This window comes from Mobula birostris, chromosome 6 (assembly GCF_030028105.1).
Source record: "Mobula birostris isolate sMobBir1 chromosome 6, sMobBir1.hap1, whole genome shotgun sequence".
Taxonomy (NCBI): domain Eukaryota; kingdom Metazoa; phylum Chordata; class Chondrichthyes; order Myliobatiformes; family Myliobatidae; genus Mobula; species Mobula birostris.
In genome coordinates this window covers 129,145,186-129,166,894 of record NC_092375.1, presented here as the reverse complement: position 1 = coordinate 129,166,894, position 21,709 = coordinate 129,145,186, and the positions used below count along the sequence as shown (strand labels likewise).

Here is a 21,709-nt window from a genome sequence, read left to right as displayed (position 1 = left end):
TGCTGGAAAGGGAGCAAATTTAGTAAACTGGCTTATTATTGTCACACACACTGAGGTACAGTGAAAAACTTGTCTTGCACGCGATTCATACAGGGGCCAATTCTTGTACTACCTCATTGCACTGTTGTAAAGGTAAACAGCGCAGAATAGCAGCAGGCAGAATAGAGAGTTACAATTACAGATAAAGTCCAGTGCAGGCAGGCAATAAGAGTGCAAGGTAGATTCTGAGGTCAGGGATCCATCTCTTTGACCAACTCTGTAGTTCCTGGCTCTAATGCCTCATCTTTGGCTCAGCGTAAAATTTTTTGTTTGGCAACACTCCTGTCAGATGCCATGTCATTTTTACTACATTGATACAAAAGCCATTTCTCTTCAAAGGAGGAAGCTAAGTTCCTCTGCAAGAAAAACAAGAAGTGCCCTCAAAAATCTCGAGGGAGCAGTGCATCTTTCCCTTATGTTGACTGTACAATAACTGTCGAGCCTGCGGTTCACAGAGAGATGAATAGTGCCAAGTAACTTAAAAAAGGAAAACTAATACTCCTATAAACTTTGTGTAGAGTAGCATGCTGGTAGAATGAGATGCTTCATCTTCTTGGTTTACCGCTTTTAAATATATTCAATGAATAAGCACAACAGCAAAAGATAATTTATTGTGGTGCACAGTTCATTTCACTCTGCAGAGTAGAGACTGAACACTCAAGCAGTCAGACACTGGCTCAAATCTAATTTAATATTGATAGTGTTGTTAGTCAGTGCTGTTTGTGCCTACTTAATCAAAATGGCAGGCGTAATTATCTGCCGAGCTTTGCTAATGGAGTTCTATTATACTTAAAAGATTCATGACAGCCCATTTTCTTTTGCTTCAGATATTTGTGTGACACAGTGCGTATGTTGTTCATATAATCCCATCTTCACAGTCTTGTGTTTGGAATTTGGTAACTTTATATTACTCTGACCTGCCTTTTCAAGGCAGGAGTCACTATTTACTGACTTTTTTCCTAGTTACTTCATTACAGTTTGTTATTAAACTTCTTATCTTACATAACCCTGCGGCAGGCCAGTCACTTTAGTTTGCCGTTCTTCAAAGCCTGGCTGGGCTCTGTCCAAAGAGCTCTGTGCAAATTTATATCTCGGAATGGTGTTTTATCATGCATAATGCCTGTGAGATACCTTCACAGGTTGGGATGAAGCTGCTTTAGCTTATTTTGTATTGGGTAGTGTGTCTCAGGTATAAACCTCAAGTAGGCAGTTGCTAAAGCCCACCTCCTTGTGAACTGTAGCCAACAACTTCATCTAAGTCTAACAGGATGTTTGCAGCTTTCCATCTGGACCTACGCTCTTCTCGTAACTTGGACTTGCTAACCTACGCTGACCCCACTGATTAATGACACATGGTCCTAATGAGTAGCACAGCTACTTCATAGCACCACAACCTGGGTTCAATCTTGACCTCAGCGTGGAGTTTGCCTGTTCTCCCTGTGACTGCTTGGGTTTTCTCCAAATGCTCTGCTTTCCTCCCAAATCCCAAAGAAACGTTCTTAGTGTGCTAACTGGCTACTGTGAATTGTTCCTAGTTGTAGGTGAGTAATGGAATCTGGGGTGAGTTAACAGGAGTATTCAGAGAATGAAAACAAAATAAGATTAATGTAGAATCAGTATACATGAGTGGTTGACGGTCGGTGCAGATTTGGTCGGCTGAAACATCCATCTCTGTGACTCTGTTGACTTTAAAATTCGCAACCAATTTTTGAGATTCTTCCATGGCCTCACTTCACTCCTTCCCTATTCTGAAACTTCCTCCCACCTCAACAATATAAATTAACAGGATTTTGGCTGATTTTGGCCCTATTCTTCTTTGAAGCTACTCCTTTGACTGTGCTGGGTGTGCCATCCGCAGCCCATCCGCAGTTCCTGACTGAAACCCCTCTCTCCTTCAAGCCTTTGTCTTCAACTATCCCTGAATCCTTATGGAATTGTCCTTTTATTAGGTTAGATTAGATTAGATTCAACTTTATTGTCATTGTGCCAAGTACAGATACAAAGCCAATGAAATGCAGTTAGCATCTGACCAAATATGCAAAGAATAGTGTTACTTACAAAATAACTTTGAATAAAAAGTAAGTGCTACAGCACACAAATATAAAAGTACTGGGACAGTACAATATGGGTGCAATACTGCTTAGCCCTGTGATGTGAGGTTCAGCAGGGTCACAGCCTCAGAGAAGAAGTTCTTCCTGTGCCTGCTGGTGCAGGAGTGGAGGCTCCTGTAGTGCCTACCGGATCGGAGGAGAGTAAAAAGTCCATGGTTAGGGTGAGATGCATCCTTGATAATGCTTTTTGCCCTGCCCAGGCAGCGTTTATGGTAGATGTTCTCAATGGTGGGCAATTGGGTGCTGATAATCTGCTGGGCAGTTTTCACCACACGCTGGAGTGCTTTGCGGTCTGATACGGGACAATTGCCATACCACACTGAGATGCAGTTGGTGAGTATGCTCTCAGTGGTACAGTGGTAAAGGTCCGTCAGTATCCTGGGACAGAAGTGAGCTTCTTGATGCTCCGCAGGAAATAAAGGCGCCGTTGTGCCTTTTTGATCAGGATGGAGGAGTTCAGGGACCAGGTGAGATCCTTGGAAATGTGTACACCAAGGAATGTGCGCCTCTGAGCACCCTCAGCTTTGTGAGAAAGATGAGCACAATGGTGTGGGAGGACTGGAGAATGATAGTAGAGTTATGTTTGGGTTTGGGTGATGGGTATGGGGTGAGATCAAGGTATTGGTGATTGGAGGTGGAGTTGGATCAAGAGATTGGCTCTGGGTGGATTCAAGGGATCAAAGCTTGGTAGTAGGGTTGAATTGAGGGATCAGATATTTGGAGGTGGGGTTGGATCAAGAGATTGGAGATTGGCTCTGGGTGGATTCAAGGGATCAAAGCTTGGTGGTAGGGTTGAATTGAGGGATCAGATATTTGGAGGTGGGGTTTGATCAAGCGATCTGAAATTGAAGGTGGGGTTTGATTGAGGATTCACAGATTGGAGGTGGGGTTGGTTTGAAGGATCGAAGGTTAGAAGTGGGGCTGGATCTGATAAGAACAGTGGGGCTGGATTGGAGAGGAGGAGTTTGAGACTGAACACCGAGTCGGGTGGACAAGTGGTTGGTGGGCTTCTGGGTGTCAGATATCGGCAATCAGGAGGGGTCAGGAGATCAGAGACAAGATGCTGAGATGGGCTGTGGGGACCACAAATCTGCTCTTGAGTGAAATCAAAGGAATCTTGACCTTGTAAGTATTCCAGCCAAGCTGCACTGAGAAGACAGCATTGACCTGGCAATGCTTCATAACATTTTTCCTTGGATTGTGTGGTCCAATTTCTGCCACAGTACTTCAAAAGAAGTGCTGAATATGGAAAATATATGATGCAAAAATTCAAATGTAGCAAGGAAAGAATTCCTAATCACTCAATTTGACTCAGGAATAGTTGGGGGCACTTTGCTGTACCACATTTGTCACACATCATTTCAAAGACATGGCAATTCTGTACAATAACACTGTTACAGAGTGATGTGGGATATGGACATAGGGCTGAAGCGTAAAGCCGAGATAAAGTTGCAGTAAAAAATGTAAGTGTGTTTCCACATCTGTGACCTCTCACTCCCACACCCACCCTCTTCTTTGCCCAAACTTTCATGCCAGGATTTATTCACATTCTGTGGAGAAACTCCCAAACCACATAGCTCTTAATGTTAAAAGTCTTCACAAAGGCTTCTTTCCAAGCAGGCTTTTGGTGAATATATTTGATCTCGATCCATGATTTGCTGTTCTTTTCCAGATCTGCTACCATCTGTGAAGTGTTTTGCTATGTTTTAAAAAATATTAATAGCATTATAACTACAAGATATACATTTTTTAATAATACACAATGGCAATGTTTGATCATGCACCTGCCATCTGTATGTACCCAATTAATTTAAATAGCTAGTCACATCTGCAATGAATTTATCCTGCAGTTATGCCTTGTCACTTCCATTATCCTATATCTCTTGCATCATCCCACCTTCTATGCATGAAGCCACAGGTGCCACCTCCCACATTAGTACTGTTCAACCATTCCTCTACCCAAGGCACACTACATTCACACTTCCACAGAATATTCTGCCTATCGTAGGAGATAGTGGGGGGGGGGGGGGAAGAATTCTCAATATATCCAGATTTAAATGGCCACTCCCTACATATCCTGTGGGTCCCTTAACTTTCCAGTTGTCCAAGGGACACCTCAACCTTCCTCTTGTCCAGGTGATGCCTCCAGCTTTCTGTTGTTAAGGTGACTCCCATCATATTACAGTTGTTCAGGTGACACCCTCCACGTTTCTGTTGTCCAGGTAACACCCTCTGCCTTCCTTTTCTTTAGATGATACTCTCCACCTTCCTTTTGTCCAGATGTAGTCCCCACCTTCTTGTTGCTAAGGTTGTTCAGCACATTATTCAGTATTCAGTGACTGGCTGTAGCTTTGAAATAGATGGTCTTCTTTCCATACTTTCGACTGTTTTCCTGAACAAAACAAAGCATCACTAATAGCTTTCTCATAATAAACACACTGAATGCTGCCTGCGAGATTCTCCCTCATGCTAGCTGCAGGTCATCTATTCTAAATTAAAAATGCGTGACATGGTTCAGCTACAAGTAATAATGACTGAAATGCCTTATGTCCTATGCATTTGAGGAAAAAAATTGCTTGTATACTGTGATGAACGCAGTTTTATTAAAATTCTATAAAACAGATGTTTTACATTTCAATATGCTGTGATCAGGGCTACCATTCATGTAATTGGCTGTGGAGGGTAATGTCTATTTTATGTTGTATGAATCTTATTTTCACTTCATGTCTGCTATCTTCACTGGTCGGCTGCCACAGCTCATATACTTACTTATTTTTGAATTTGCCTCCCAGCTGTATTTGACAAGCCCTAGGTTTGAAGCTTTAACAATCATTTCTTCTACCAAATGACTTCACGTCTAGAAACTCAGAGCAAGAGTGCAGTGCCTCGCAGTTTTGTGCAATTCCATTTACAACTTGAATTTCCAGTGCCACCTCTTACATTGACAAAATGAAAGCATTAACTATTCCTGCCTCTGCTTTTCCTTCCTTTTATCTGTTTGCTCCCTCTCTTTCTCTGTTTCTCCTTTTGTATGACCTGCTCACTTTCCTTTGTCTCTTTTGATGTGCACAGACAAATTTTCTCTCATGCAGTATGTTCTTCAATAAGAACATAATAGATCGGAACAGAATTAGGCCACTTGGCCCATCGAGTCTGCTCTGCCATTTCAACATGGCTGATCCATCTTCCCTCTCAACCCCATTGTCCTGCCTTCTCCTTGTAACCTTTCACGGCCTGACTAATCAAGAACCTGTCAACCTCTGCCTTAAATCCACCCAGTGAACTGGCCTCAACAGCTGCCTGTGAAAATGAATACCCCAGATTCACCACCGCCTGGCTAAAGAAATCCCTTCTCATCTCTGTTCTAAATGGAGCTCTCCCTATTCTGAGGTTGTGCCCTCTGATCCTAGACTCCACCACTATAGGAAACATCCCCTCCACATCCATTCTGTCTGGCCCTTCCAACATTCGATGTTTTCAATGAGATCACCACCACTCCCCCCCCGTTCTTCTAAGTTCCATTCTTCTTTCTTCTTCCACTCTCTCCTGCATATATCCCTTTTCTGCACACTCCTCTGAGGTAGAGAGGTATTGCCGGGTGGCACAGTAACATAGAGGTAAGAGGTAAGCATGATAGTATTACAGCACCAGCACCTGGGTTCAGTTCGTCTGGAAGGCGTTTCTATGTTCTCCCCATGACTGTGTGAGCTTTCTCTGGGTGCTCTGGTTTTATCCCATATCCCAGAGATATACAGACCTGCAGGTTGGTAGGTTCATTGGTCACCTGGTGTAATTGGGCAGTTCAGGCTTGCTGGGCTGGAAGGGCCTTTAATTGTGCAGGTTCAGTAAATAAATACATAAATAAACAGAACTGGCTTACGTTTTGGTGTCAGACTGTTGACCCTTTGGTGGAATTGTGCACTGTTTATTGTGTGTCTGAGGTCTGGAACTTTGAGTAGTACACATCTCTCAGGTGAAGCAGGTTATTGGTTTAACAAGAAGATTAGCTTTATTAGCTCACGTCCCCATCTACATCAACGGAACTGTAGTGGAGCGTGTATCAAGCTTCAAATTCCTTGGTGTCCACATTTCCGAGGATCTCACCTGGTCCCTGAACTCCTCCATTCTGATCAAAAAGGCGCAACAGCGCCTTTATTTCCTGCGGAGCATGGAGAAAGCTCACCTCTGTCCCAGGATACTGACGGGTTTTTACCGCTGTACCGTTGAGAGCATACTCACCAACTGCATCTCAGTGTGGTATGGCAATTGTCCCGTAAAGCACTGCAGTGTGTGGTCAAAACTGCCCAGCGGATTATCGGCACCCAATTGCCCACCATTGAGAACATCTACCATAAACACTGCCTGGGCAGGGCGAAAAGCATCATCAGGGATGCATCTCACCATAACCATGGACTTTTTACTCTCCTCCCATCCGGTAGGCGCTACAGGAGCCTCCGCTCCCACACCAGTAGGCACAGGAAGAGCTTCTTCCCTGAGGCTGTGACACTGCTGAACCTCTCATCACAGCGCTAAGCAGTATTGCATCCGTATTGTACTGTCTCAGTACTTTTATATTTGTGTGCATTTTTTTATTTGCAGTTATTTTGTAAATAACACTATTCTTTGCATTTCTGGTCAGATGTTAAATGCATTTCATTGGCTTTGTATCTGTACTCGGCACAATGACAATAAAGTTGAATCTAATCTAATCTAATCTATTTATCAAAAGTACACCAAAACATACAGTGAAATACATCAACAACCAAAACAGTTCTGGGATGTGCTGGGGGCAGCCCGCAAGTGTCACCATGCTTCCAGTGCCCACAACAGACTAACTAACCCGTGTGTCTTTGGAACGTGGGAGGAAACCAGAGCACCCGGAAGGAATCCACATGGTCACAGGGAGACCGGACAAACTTCTTCCAGACAGTGGCGTGAGCCAAACCCTTATCGCTGGCACTGTAAAGCATTACGCTAACCACTACATTGCTGTGCAGCCCATTGTTTGTTGAATGTGGCTTCTGTTGGTTTGGTGTCCTTGGTGACTGAGTGGATGTGAAACATAACTACTGCTCTGAGTCACACCATCCATGGAATTTGAAAACCACACAGCCAGTAACAAAATCTAGCCTTGCTTGAATCCTGCTGCAATTGTGACTGGCTTAAAAAAAAAGATGCGTGTTGAATCCTGGCTCATATGGGGAGACCCTGTGAGTCCAGAGTTGGCAGCAGTCAGACTATTGTGCCGGTGATATTTGCCATTCAAGTTTCCACAGAAATTAATTTGCATAATTACAAACATCATATCATCCATGTGCCAGCACTATCAGTCATAATGATGGAATATAATTGTTTTTTCATTTGTACTTTGATATTAAATATATTGGTTGATATATTAAAGCATGGTTGCCGAGTACAGTTTTATTAATGCAGCTGACAATGTCTTTATGATAAAATATAAAGGATCCAGGAATGTCAGCGCTCTCATGAGCAAGACCACCAGTGACCCAGGTCAACTTTTACCTGACCCCTTGGCCCAGAGAACCCGGAACTTTGATAATATGACCAGCCTGAATGAGATATGACAGGAGGAAGGTGACAAGCAGGCAGTTGTCTCACTCTACAGTGGAACCAGCATATCACTGTTATTTTTTAATATGTTTTTATTTTATTGAAATACAACATAGAATTGGCCCTTCTGGCCCTTTGAGCCATGCCGCCCAGCAATCACCCAATTTAACCTGAGCTTAATCACGGAACAATATACAATAACCAATTAACCTACCAACCAGTATGTCTTTGGAATGTGGGAGGAAACGGACGCGGTCACGGGGGGAATGTACAGATTACTTACAGACAGTGACGGGAATTGAACTTGGGTCACTGATACTGTAAAGTGTTGCGCTAACCGTGTCAGTATATTCACATCTTCCTGGAGGCAATGAATGATGCCTTAGAGGGATTCTACTCTGACCTTGAGCATTCCCTGGCACAAGTCCTGTTGAGGTACAGTCTGATACTCCTTGTTGCCAAAATCAGAAAGAGCACAAAACTCTGGAAGGGAGTAAGTGAGTCACAGAGGAATGTTGGCGGAACTCAGCAGGTTAGGCAACATCTATGGAGATGAATAAGTAGTTGACGTTTCGGTTCGAGACACTTTATCAGGCTGATGTAAGTTCTTGGTCCAATATGTTGATTGTTTATTCCTCTCCATAGATGCTGCCTGACCAGCTGAGTCCCCCCCAGCATTTTGTGTGTGTTGTTTTGGATTATCAGAAGCTTTTGTGTTTATAATTGAGCCATAGAGTTGTACAGCACGAAAACAGGCTCCTTGCTCCATCAGATCCATGTCGACCATTGCACTACTAATCCCATTTGCCCGTTTTGGTCCATAGCCTATGCTTTGGCAGATGGTACAATTGGTAGTGAAGAATCTTCCATTGAAAAAGTGTGTGGAACTCTGTCTATCTTAATCCATAAGAGTTGAAGAATGGAAGTGATGTTTGCATACTCTTCATTGTGCTGGGCTCCAAGTCATCCTTGAATGAAGCATCTAAAAGCACTGAATCAGAAGGTCCTTGGCCAACCTGCTGTTCTGTACAACAACCTAAATCCTGTATGACGTGGGTGATTTCCTGTACCTTTAACAGGAGCCACCAGTTGACAGTGATAGACAGTAATAAGGAGCGTGGACAAGTTCACTTACCTTAACACTGAACTGATTCTACAATCTATGGACTCACTTTCAAGGACTCTAACTCAGTTTTATTTTTATTTTCAGTTATATTTCTTTGTTTGTTTATTAATTATTTGATTTTTGTCTTCGCACAGTTTGTCTTCTTTTGCACATTAGTTGCTTGTCAGTCTTTGTAGCTTTTCATTGATTCTATTATACTTCTTTGTTCTATGGTGAATGCCTGCAAGAAGATGAATCTCAGGGTAGTTTATGGGTGATGTATACATACTTTGATAATTTACTTTGAACTTTGATGGTGAAATTCAGCACCTCTTTCGCATCAGCACAGTTGAAGGAAAGATTATTTAAGACAAAGATTTCAGACCCGGCACCAGTTGGCTTTCTCCCTAGAAGCAGTGATTCTTGCCAAAGTGGTCACTTCATCGCACAACAGAAATGTTTGCTATACTGTCTTTAAAGTCATCCAAATCCGCAGGGAGAATGGGCAAGCAATTTTAGTGAACTCTCACAGGCCAATTCTTGATCATTCATCTATCAGCCTCCCGAAATGCATGCTCTACTCCAAGTTATGTCACTATGTGGATTTTGCCGGGTGGCTGAAAGCATTCTCAAAAGGCATAGGAACCCTCATGGCTTGTGAATACTCAAAATGGGGGAGCAGCAGCACCATGTAGGAAGGTACTGATGAAATTGGGTCCACACAACATGTAGAGACTGTGCTTGTACAGCAGAAAGAGTGCACATCATCCCAAACAACCCAATCAGCCACCCTGTTTACATTTGTCCCATCTATGGCAGTGTCTACAGATCTTGCCTCAGTCTCTTCAGCTACCTCAAAATCCAAAGAACCAGAGGGGAAGCAAGTTATCCATCATAAAGACCTGCCTATAATGAAGCAGTGTCTTAAATAAAATTATCCTATCCACCTTCTTGTCTTATGTAACACATGTGAGTGAGTTGCTTATCTCGAGTAACTGGTCGCTGCACTCTTTTTAAGAAAATCAAATTACAATGCCTATAAAAAGTATTCAGCCCCTCCCCCTTGGAAGTTTTCATGTTTTATTGTTTTACAACATCGAATCACAGTGGATTTAAATTGGCTTTTTTGACATTGATCAACAGAAGAAAGACTTTTATGTTCAAGTGAAAACAAATTTCTACAGATTGATCTAAACGTATTACAATTATTAAACACAAAATAATTGATTGCATAAATACTCACCCCCTTCAAGTCAGTATTTAGTAGATGCACCTTTGGTAGCAATTGCAGCCTTGAGTCTGTGTTGGTAGGTCTCTATCAGCTTTGCATATCTGGACTGCAATTTTTCCCCATTCTTCTTTACAAAACTGCTCAAGCTCTACCGGATTGCATTGGGATCGTGAGTGAACAGCACTTTTCAAATCCAGCCACAAATTCTCAATTGGGTTGAGGTCTGGACTCTGACTTGGGGTCATTGTCTTGCTAGAAAACAAGTTCTTCTCACAAGTCTCAATTCTCTTGCAGACTGCATCAGGTTTTCTACCAGGATTTCCCTGTATTTTGTTGTGTTCATTTTACCCTTTACCTTCACAAGCCTTCCAGGGCCTGCTGCAGTGAAACATCCCAACATTATGATGCAGTCACCACCATGCTTCACGATGGTGTGTTTTTATGATATGCGGTGTTTGGCTTATGCCAAACATAACGTTTAGTTTGATAGTCAAAGAGCTCAATTTTGGTTTCATCAGACCAAAGAACCTTCTTCCAGCTGACTTCAAAGTCTCCTACATGCCTTCAGGCAAACTCTAGCCAAGATTTCATGTGAGTTTTTTTCACCAGTGGCTTTCCCTTTGCCACTTCCCCATAAAGCTGCAACTGGTGAAATACCCAGTCAACAGTTGTTGAATGTGCAGTCTCTCCCATTTCAGCCACTGAAGCTTGTAACTCCTCCAGAGTTGTCATCGGTCTCTTGGTGGCTTCCCTCACTGGTCTTCTTCTTGCACGGTCACTCAGTTTTTGAGGACAGCCTGCTCTAAGCAGATTTACAGCTGTGCCATATTCTTTCCATTTCTTGATGATTGACTTAACTGTACTCCAAGAGATATTCACTGACTTGGAAATCTTCTTGTATCCATCTCCTGACTTGTGCTGTTCAATAACTTTTTTGCAGAGTTGCTGGAGCTTTCTTTTGTTTTCATGGTGTAGTTTTTGCCGGGATACTGACTCACCAGCAGTTGAACTTTCCCAATACAGGTGTACTTTTACTACAGCCAATTGAAGCACCTTTACTGCACACAGGTCTCCAAAAACAGATCTTTATTTAACTAATTATGTGGCTTCTAAAACCAACTGAGTGCACCAGTGATGATTTGGTATATCATATAAAAGGGGGTGAATACTTATCCAATCAATTATTTTGTGTTTTATATTTGTAATTAATTTAGATCACTTTGTAGAGATCTCTTTTCACTTTGACATGAAAAAGTCTTTTTCTGTTGATCAGTGTCAAAAAAAAGCCAAATTAAGTCCACTGTAATTCAATGTTGTAAAACAATAAAACGTGAAAACTTCCCGGGGTGGGGGGGTGGTGTTAATACGTTTTATAGGCACTGAGCATAGTACTACACTAGGTGCTAGTGGGACATCAGAAACTCCAGGTATCAAAAGGAGGCAGTGAATTGAAAATACACACTTCTGGAGGTAAGTTTTGTTTATAAAAATAGCAATATACTGTATACAAAATATTTACACGAGTAAGAACAATTCAAAATTCCAATGGTCTGTCTTAGGTTTCAAATCTCAGATATCTGTGAAAAACAATTTCCTTTTTGGTTAGAGTCAGTGAGATTCACTGGAATAACCTTTATCACTCCAGTTTCTCTGACTAATTAGATCTAGTATTTTTCCCTGTTTAATGGTTTACAGACTAACAATTGCCTGTTTAGTTATTCCTAGTTAGTTGGGAAACTAATTGAATTCCTATTTTTAAGTATTATGGTTAAACTCAGTTTCAGTTCAGGTCAGTATGTCTATAAATTCAAATTCAACCCCAAATATACATATATACAGCCTTAACTCCTTTTATGACAAATTCTCCAACATCGCAACTTATAAACAAAATAATTCTCAGTTAGTCACTTATCAAAGGTCTTTGCAAAAACAATCAGTTCTTCCAGAAAATCAAATGCAGATCCTTCAAATGAGAAACAAACACATACATCCAACCACATTAAAACCTCTACATCTGGAAACATTCCGCTCCTGCACTGGTTCTTCAATCTTGGGTGGCTTGCCATCTTGTTTCTTGGTTTGTTGGATGAAGTGATGGGTCATCCACAGAAAATTAATTCACAATACTTACACAGCAAAAAAAACCTGACCTGCATACTACAGGATTACAGTCCGTAAGTTCTTATATGTATTCTATTCTCTATTTCAAAATAACTCAATTTCACATTGTCATTTCCAAACATCTCAGTTACACTACTGAATGTATTTCACACACTAATTCTACACTCAGAACAGTAAAAGTGTTAACTCACCAAATCCCTTGGTATGATTTAACAGAACTAATTCCCAGATCTTGGACACTACTCTCTGCCGATATTGTCTTGCTATAGCTGGTGCTCGTTATAGCCATAGCATCAATAGATCTTTTATCGATATCTTCTTTCCTCCAGGCGTTTCACCCTGTGGATTTCTGATAAGTATGGGAGAGATGCTAACTTCTAATTCCACTTTTAATAGTTTATATCTTTAGTTAGTTTCTATAGTTTGCTGCATTTTTGTTGCTTGCCTGCATCAGCCACGCCTCGTTCTCACATAGCTTTTTTCTCAGTTCTCTTTTTTTTAAGTTCGGTAACCCTCGTTTTCATCCCTCCACAGGTGGAGTTTTCTAATATTATATCTTTGGGTTTAATTAACCTGGGTTACACTTATCCATTTAGTTTTAAACAGTGAAAATGACTTTTCACACAAAAAACACATATGGTATCATTTGAGGACTGAAGACACTGCAGTTGGTAAAATTTGGTATTTAAACCAGATGTTGGAAGTGCTCAGCAGGTCAGGCAGCTTCTGTGGAAGCAGAAGGGTCCTGATGCAGGGGTCCTGACCTGAAACAGCAACGTACAACAGACAGCATTTGCCTCCACAGATGCTGCTTGTCAAGTTGTGCTCTTCCAGCATTCTGTGCTTTTTGTTACTGAATCATTTACATTAATCAGTCAATTTCTGAATAAATATGTCTAAAACGTATAAAGTTCCAATGTATGTCTGTGTGATCTGTGTAATCCTCAAGCAATAAACAATTTGTCAGTCTCCTGATGCAGCGTTTCGACCTGAAACATCAACATTGTCTCCACCCACCCACCACCTGTGACCCTCCCCTCAGATGCTGCTGAAATTGATGCCTCCTGCAGATAGTGTGTTGCTCCAGATTCCAGCACCTGCAGCTTCTTGTGTCTCCAGCCCAATGTGAAGATCCACCTCGGGATTCTGCAGGGAGCGCTCATGGAGTGAGGTCGTCTCTCTGGCTTCGCTCCATTCCCGTTATCCTTTTTAACCTATGATCTCCTTGATCTAATCAACTTTAAGTACACCAGAAGACTTACTTTATCTCCCTGACTTACTGATTAATTGATTTTCTTTTGTCAACTGCAACTTTTGAGCTTAAAGAAATGAGTACGAGATCTAAAACCAAAGATGGGAAAGACACTGATGGGAACGGAGGAAAGAAGAAAGGTGACTCTAAACAAACGGAATTAACTTACGAAGTTATGATGAAGTGTTTGGAGGAAATGTTTGAGCAGCATCGGATAAAATTATCTGAAAGTTTAACTGCTCAATTTGAACAACATCGTCAAAGCCTCAATGAAGATTTAAAATCAATCACGGATTCTTTGAAATCCCTGAATTCTGATGTTCAAAAACACGATGCAAAAATTTCTGAGCTGGATACTAAATCTCAGAAGACGGATACAAAAGTTGAGATCTTAGAGAAGAATCTAGCTTCGACTACTAAACAGCTCCAACAACTTAAATCCAAAGTTATTGATCTTGAGAATCGATCGAGAAGACAAAATTTACGTTTAATTGGCTTACCTGAGGACATTGAGGTTGGAGATCCTGCAATATTCTTTGCTCAACTTTTAAAGGATTCGTTCGGTTCAGTTTATCCCAACGATCCTCCATTACTCGTCCGCGCCCATCGTATACCGTGGATAAAGTCGGCAGCAGTTGTTTCCAAACCCAGACCAGTTATTCTTCGTTTCCATTATGTCAATGTTAAAGAACAGCTTCTCCAGACCGCTCGTCGACAAGGGATGATCAAGTATCGTCAGCATTCCTTCAGGATAGTTCAAGATTACAGTCCCGAAGTGATGAAGGAACGACTGACTTTTAAACCTCTAATGTCAGAATGCTATCAAAAAAATCTCAAACCGGCACTATTGTACCCTGCACGACTCAGAATCTCTCTTCCCGATGGAAATCATCGTGTCTTCCACTCTACAACTGCCGCTTGGAGCTTTTTGGATGATAACTTCCCGTCTGATACAGACACCCTCTCTTAATTTGTGTCGGGTGCTTCCAGCACCAATTTTTTTTTTCTCTCTGGTGTTTATTACTATAATTGTTATTCTATAACTTATATAGAATACTTATCTCCTATGAATAACATCATCTTCCTTTAGTTAACCTTTTGTTTTAACTTTTCCTTTTGCGTTATTACTAATGATCCGATCCGACGGTCATTTGTAGTTATATGTTTCCTATTTTTGGTTTTCGCATAATTAAAATGGCGACTTGTCTTTCTTTTTGTATAATCTCCTTTGTTTTTTTTCGGGACGCCATGCTCTTATGCTTCTTCTTCCCATAACCCATTTTTCTTCTTTTGGAAGCGATTTTTTATTTACTCGCTTATAATTAACTAATTATCGGTACTGATACTTTTTTTTAATTTCATATATTTTAGTAATTTTTACTATGTAGACTAATTTACTATACTGTTTATTTTTCACATATATTAGTCTTCGGGAGGTCACCTATTTAACATATATTTTTGGAGTTGCCCCCTGCAGAAATGGGGTTAAAGTTAGTATTAGTTAATGCTTTCTTCAGCTTTCTCTGGCTTAGTTCGGGGTTCTACTTGGGGTTGGGGGAGGGGGTTGTCTTTTTCTTTTCTAATTTTTTCTATTGGGCTGATTCAGAACTACAGAGATATCCGCAGTGTCGTGATTTCCGGTTCCTCTCTAATCATGTATTCCTCTTCCGATTTCATGAGCTCACATTATGGTTAACCCCTTACTTACCAAAGGGTTAATTTTCAGTTATGGCTCATACTATTAATTTTGTCTCTTGGAATACAAATGGTTTAAACCATCCAATAAAAAGGAAACAGATTTTCAAAGTGTTCCAAAGGCTGAATGCTCATATTATTTTTGCACAAGAGACTCATGTAAGGAAAGAAGACAATCAACGCTTCTTTAAGTTTTGGAAAGAACAACAATACCATTCAAATGCTCAAGCCAAAATTAAAGGCGCTTCAATTTTTATTGATCCCTCAATTACATTTATTCATCAAGACATTATTTCAGATCCTAATGGCAGATTTCTGTTAATTACTGGGGTACTTTTTAATAAAAAGGTCGCTATGGTTAATGTTTACGCTCCGAATGTGGATTATCCTGAATTTTTTAAACACTTACTCACTTCCTTTCCTAATTTAAATGAGTATATGTTGATAATGGGCGGTGATTTTAATTTATGTTTGAATCCCATGTTGGACAGATCCATAGGTAGTCCGGCTTTACCAAATAAGTCAGCTACTATTATTAACTCTTTTATGTTGGATTCTGGGATTTCAGAAATTTGGAGATTTCTACATCCAAATGATAAGGAATTCTCCTTTTTTTTCACATGTACATCGTTCTTTTTCCCAAATTGATTATTTCCTGATTGACTCTCGTTTGATTCCATATGTAGTTGATTGTAATTATGACATTATTGCTATTTCAGATCATGCTCCAGTGAAACTTTCCATCAAGTTAATGGACACCTCTTGTACTAACAGACAATGGCGATTTAACCCTATTTTGCTTCAAGATCAGGACTTTGTCAAATTTATAAAGGAGCAGATTGATTTCTTCTTTTCAACTAATACTACGAAAGAAGTTTCCAATGGAACTGTTTGGGACGCCTTTAAAACTTATATCCGTGGTCAGATTATTTCCTATTCGGCTGGTTTGAAAAGACGTATTAACAATGAAATACTTCTGTTGGTTGATAAAGTTAAAGAAGTCGATAAAAAATATGCTATTTCTCCCAGTAAGGAGCTGTACAAACACAGAGTTGAACTCCAATTGGAACATAGCTTATTATTAACATCCTCGATCGAAAACCAATTAATGAGAACTAGAAGTGATTTTTATATTCATAGCGATAAATCGGGTAAATTACTGGCCAACCAATTGAAATTTGATTCGGTTAAACGTCAAATTACTAAGATTCACAAACAGGATGATACTTTCACAGTTGATCATGTTGGGATAAACCAAACCTTTCAAGAATTTTATACCTCTTTATATCACTCTGATTTTCCTCATGATTCTAATTTCATGCATGATTTTTTAAGTAAATTGAGTTTTCTGAAACTATCTCCCGAAGATTGCCTATCATTAGAAACTTCCATTTCAGAGGAAGAAATAATAACTGCAATCTCATCATTGAATTCCGGTAAAGCACCCGGTCCGGATGGGTTTACAGTGGAATTTTTAAAATTTTTTTCCTCCATTCTTTCTTCTAAGTTGTCTAGAATATTCAAGGAAGCAATCAGTTTAGGTAAATTACCACAATCATTTTATGAAGCCTCTATTTCCTTAATTCTTAAAAAGAATAAAGATCCTACTGATTGTGCATCATATAGACCGATATCTCTTCTGAACGTAGACTCTAAAATTTTTTCAAAAATTCTAGCAACTAGACTGGAGAAGGTGTTACCTCAAATTATTTCCAAGGATCAAACCAGATTTATTAAAAATCGCTATTCATCCTTTAATATTAGGAGGTTAATGAATATTGTTTACACCCCCTCATTTACTACCCCAGAATGTATTATCTCATTAGATGCTGAGAAAGCCTTTGACAGAGTTGAATGGCCTTATTTATTTAATGTTCTTGAGAAATTTAATTTTAATTTGACATTTATATCTTGGATTAAATTGTTATATTACTCCCCGGTAGCCTCGGTTTGTACAAATAATTATAGATCTCCTTTTTTTCGTCTTTTTCGTGGTACTAGGCAAGGTTGCCCTCTTAGTCCTTTACTATTTAATATTGCTCTTGAACCTTTAGCAATTGCTATTCATGACTCGCCAAATATTGTTGGTATTACCCGTGGAAACGAAATACATAAATTATCATTATATGCAGATGATTTGTTGTTATACATCTCTAACCCAGAGAAGTCAATTCCTGCTATCCTAGATCTGTTAGCTCAATTTAGTAACCTTTCTGGTTACAAATTGAATCTTAGTAAGAGTGAATTATTCCCTTTAAATAAGCATGTACCTATTTATGGACGTTTACCATTTAAATTGGTTACTGATTCATTTATATATTTAGGGATAACAATTACGAAAAAATATAAAGATTTATTTAAAGCTAATTTTTTACCTTTAATTGATCAGATTAAACTTTTATTTACCAAATGGCCCCCAATCTCTTTGTCTTTGATTGGTCGGATTAATGCTATTAAGATGATCATTTTGCCCAAATTTTTGTATATATTTTAATCGGTTCCAATTTTTATCTCAAAATCTTTTTTTGATAACGTAGATTCAAAAATTTCCTCATATATTTGGCAGAATAAAAATCCTGGGTTAGGTAAACGGTATCTACAGAAATCTAAAAAGGAGGGGGGGCTCGCCCTCCCGAATTTTAGATTCTATTATTGGGCAATTAATATTCGATATTTAAAATTTTGGTTACAAGATTTGGACACATCTTTAAACCCTCACTGGGTAAATCTTGAATCTAATTCATTACAAGGGTTTTCCTTGGGTTCGGTTTTAGGAACTTTACTTCCTTTTACTTCTTTTAAATCATATAAACAAAAGAACAACCCAATAGTTAAGCATACTTTACGTATATGGTTTCAATTCCGAAGATTTTTTGGGTTTAATCAATTTATTCTAGCAAGTCCCATTATATCAAATTTTCTTTTTCAATCTTCCACGATGGATCAAGCTTACTTTGATTGGAAAACCAAAGGTATAATATCTTTTCGCGATTTATTTTTGGATAATTGTTTTATGTCTTTTGATCAACTCTCTAATAAATATAACTTACCCAGATCTCACTTTTTTAGATATCTACAAATTAGAAACTTTTTAATTCCTGTCTCCTCTAATTTTCCACACCCATATCCAATGGACACTTTGGAAAAAATCTTAGATTTAAATCTCTCTCAGAAAAGTGTAGTAGCAATTATATATAATATAATTATGAATCTATGTCCTGATGCTTCTAATAAAATTAAAGCTGACTGGGAAAGAGAACTTGAGATTAATATACCGACTGAAAAATGGGAAAAAATTCTTCAGTTGGTGAATTCATCCTCTGTATGTGCTAAGCATAGGTTGATACAGTTTAAAGTAGTGCACAGGGCTCATATGTCCAAAGATAAACTATCTCGTTATTACTCTTATATTAATCCAATATGTGACAGATGTCATTCCGAGATAGCTTCTTTAACCCATATGTTTTGGTCATGTCCCTTCTTGGAGAAATATTGGAAAGATATTTTTGATATTATTTCAACGGTCCTAAATATAGACTTACAACCTCATCCAATTACTGCTATCTTTGGACTACCAATGATAGACTTAAATAATTTAACCTCTTCATCACGAAGGATGATTGCATTTCTTACTTTAATAGCTAGAAGGTCCATTTTGTTGAATTGGAAAGAGATTAATCCTCCTACTGTATTTCATTGGTTTTCACAAACTATGGTGTGTTTGAATTTGGAGAAAATTAGAAGTGCAGTTTATGACCCTTCCATTAAGTTTGAAAAAACTTGGAGGCCATTCATTCAGCATTTTCATTTGATGTAATTTGATCATTTCCAAACTTGTTTTATCTCTCTGTGCTGTTGTTGGAGGGGAATGGAGTCGTCGACACTAAGGTTTTCTTCTTTTCCATTTTTAAGTTGTTAGTTTTGCCCAAGTCTTTTAGTTTAGTTGATTAATTTTGTTTTTCTTTGGGGATGGGGTTTGCTTTTTTTTTGTTTTGTTTTTTTTTCTTTTTCACGATTTTTTTTCCAGTTCTTTTTTTGCTTTGTATTATCCGTGGTTAGTTCTACATGTTTGGGAGCTTTGTTAATTTACACTACTTGGTTTTGCAATTACTTTTTTTAAGTGTAACAATATATCTCCTACTATTTGTATTATTGCTATGTTTTGTTTCTATATTTTGAAATTAATAAAAAGATTGAAAAAGAAAGAAAAGAAGATCCACCTCAACTACCCGCAATGTCCACAATCAGTAGAAACTGTTAGTGCTTATTACTTTGACTTGGGAGCATGGCCAGTTTCATTGTTTACACCAGATTTGGGGGGAGTCATTGTTAAACCAGTGTCAAAGTTGTAGAAGTTTACTTTTCACTTGTTTAAAAATTCCTGGATATCTTGGGCCAGTTCAACCAATCTCACCTGGTTGGAAGTAATGAACTGAGTGTACACCATCATGTGGTTAATTGCCCACTATAAATTGTCACAGCGAGTAGGGTGCAGCTGATCAGAGTGCTGGCAGGATAAATGAGATTGGTATTATTGGCTAATTGACAGTTGATGCAGATACGTTTCACCATTTTTTTACAGTAATTTATGGAATTGTTATTTTCATGCTCACCTTTGTCACAATTAACTGTACAGCTCTGGAATAATCACCCGCATTCTCCACTACAGAATAAACCTGAACATAAAATCTGGATATTCTCAAAGTACTTCGATACAGAATCATTCAGAAATTCTGTAATTCTTAATACTTACTTAAATAAGTCAGATTGTGAAGATCAGTAGATCAATGAGCTGCAAGAGTTTGCTTTTATAGAGTGCCTATCATAGACAGCTAGTTAAGTACATTGTTGAGGTGTTACTGAATTATTGTAAGAAGTGAAGCATCAAACATGAAATCATGGACTTTACTGACAGCTATAAAATCAGAATTTAGTGACTGAAAAATAAACATCAGAGTGAAATCTATGGAAAATTTCCCTGATATTCTTCCAAATATTTATATGATGTTGTGTAGATCTTCTTGGGAGAGCAGGCAGGCTCTCTGCTTAACATCTTTGCCCAAAGCCATCACTCTTGATAGCACGGTGCTAGGCTGAAGACTTTCTCTTTGATAGGCTTGTATTTGAAGAAAGGTAGATGAATTCTCCTCATGCATAAAAGAGATTCTGTAGATGATGGAAATCCAGAGTAACACACATAAATGCTGGAGGAACTCAGCAGGTCAGGCAGCAACTATGGTGGGGCTTGTTGTAGCGTGGATGAAATCACTGGAGAGACAGAGTCACTGGTAGATACAAAGCAGCTTCTTTATTCGACACAAGAAGATACAGTTTCCATCATACGGACGGAGACGCTTTCGGTAGAAAGGTCTGCTAGCCCAATGTGGGCTCGATATTTATATGCTAAACACAAAGGCAATCGCTACTTAAAAAGTTATAGACAATGCTTCCTTTTGAAGCTACATACAAACATCACACCTTTTGAATTCATCCTTTTCCTTCCAACGCTAACATGTCTGGAATGCAAGTTAAATCCACAATACATTTATTTGGCATTTTACGTGCTAACATAGAAGACAATTAATATTTATAATGTATAGATAATACTGTCTTCGAAACTACAGCATCAGGTTAAACTATGGTGCCAGAAGCATCTGGTATTCACAGCTTTTTAGGAAGCGCATTGTTGTGGACTCAATCCACAGTACTTTGTCAAATAGAAGTCTGGTGGCCAAAGTCATTTTAGTGTAAACAAATCATCTACCCAAAAAAAAGTCACTATAACAGGGCTGGTACCTCATCAAGGACTGGAAAGGAAGGGGGAAGATACCAGAATAAGAAGGTGGGAGAGGGGAGGGAGTACAAGCTGGAAGGTGATAGATGAGACCAGGTGAGGGAGAAGATAAGTGGCTAGGGGAGGGGAGATGGAGTGAGAAGCTGGGAGGTGATATGTGGAAAAGCATAATGGGCTGAAGGAGAAGGGAGCTGATAGGAGAGGAGAGTGGATCATGGCAGAGGAGGGAAGGGGAGGGGCACTAGTGGAAGCTGATGGACAAGGAGTGTGAGGGGAGCTAGAATAGAGAATGGAAAAGGAGGGAAGCGGGAGGAGGCAGAAGTTGGAGAAATTAATGTGCACGTCGTCAGTTTGGAGACTACCCAAACAGAATAATTTATGTGTGTAGCTCTGCGTTCTCCTCATGTCCTGAAAAGTAATAAACTTTGAGGAATTATATTCCTAGTGTCAAATCTTAAAAATGGCAATGACATCATCCTGATATCCACTATTGGTATGGATGGTAAAGGAACAGGCCAAATGCTGCTTTTGATTGCAAATTTGATTTTGATTACTGATGTCATCATTGCAGCTGGAATGGAGTTAAAATAAAATTGAATAGGCTAACATTGCCATCTCTGGAAGGTAGGGAATATGCTGCTTCAATGTTCACAAGATAAAAACCTGACTTGATGCATCCTTGGTGCTGTCTATGTGGAGTTTGCATGTTTGCTGACTGACTGTATGGGCTTCTTCTAGATACTCCAGTTCCCTCTCACGTCCCAAAAACTTGTGGATTGATAGGTTAATT

The 21,709-nt window shown here is 39.3% G+C and overlaps 1 protein-coding gene across 8 annotated transcripts in view; it reads left to right on the top strand.

The window, feature by feature from the left end:
• LOC140199358 (partitioning defective 3 homolog B-like) overlaps positions 1–21,709 on the top strand; it is a 1,206,993-nt gene that overhangs the window by 998,186 nt on the left and 187,098 nt on the right. The window lies entirely within an intron of this gene.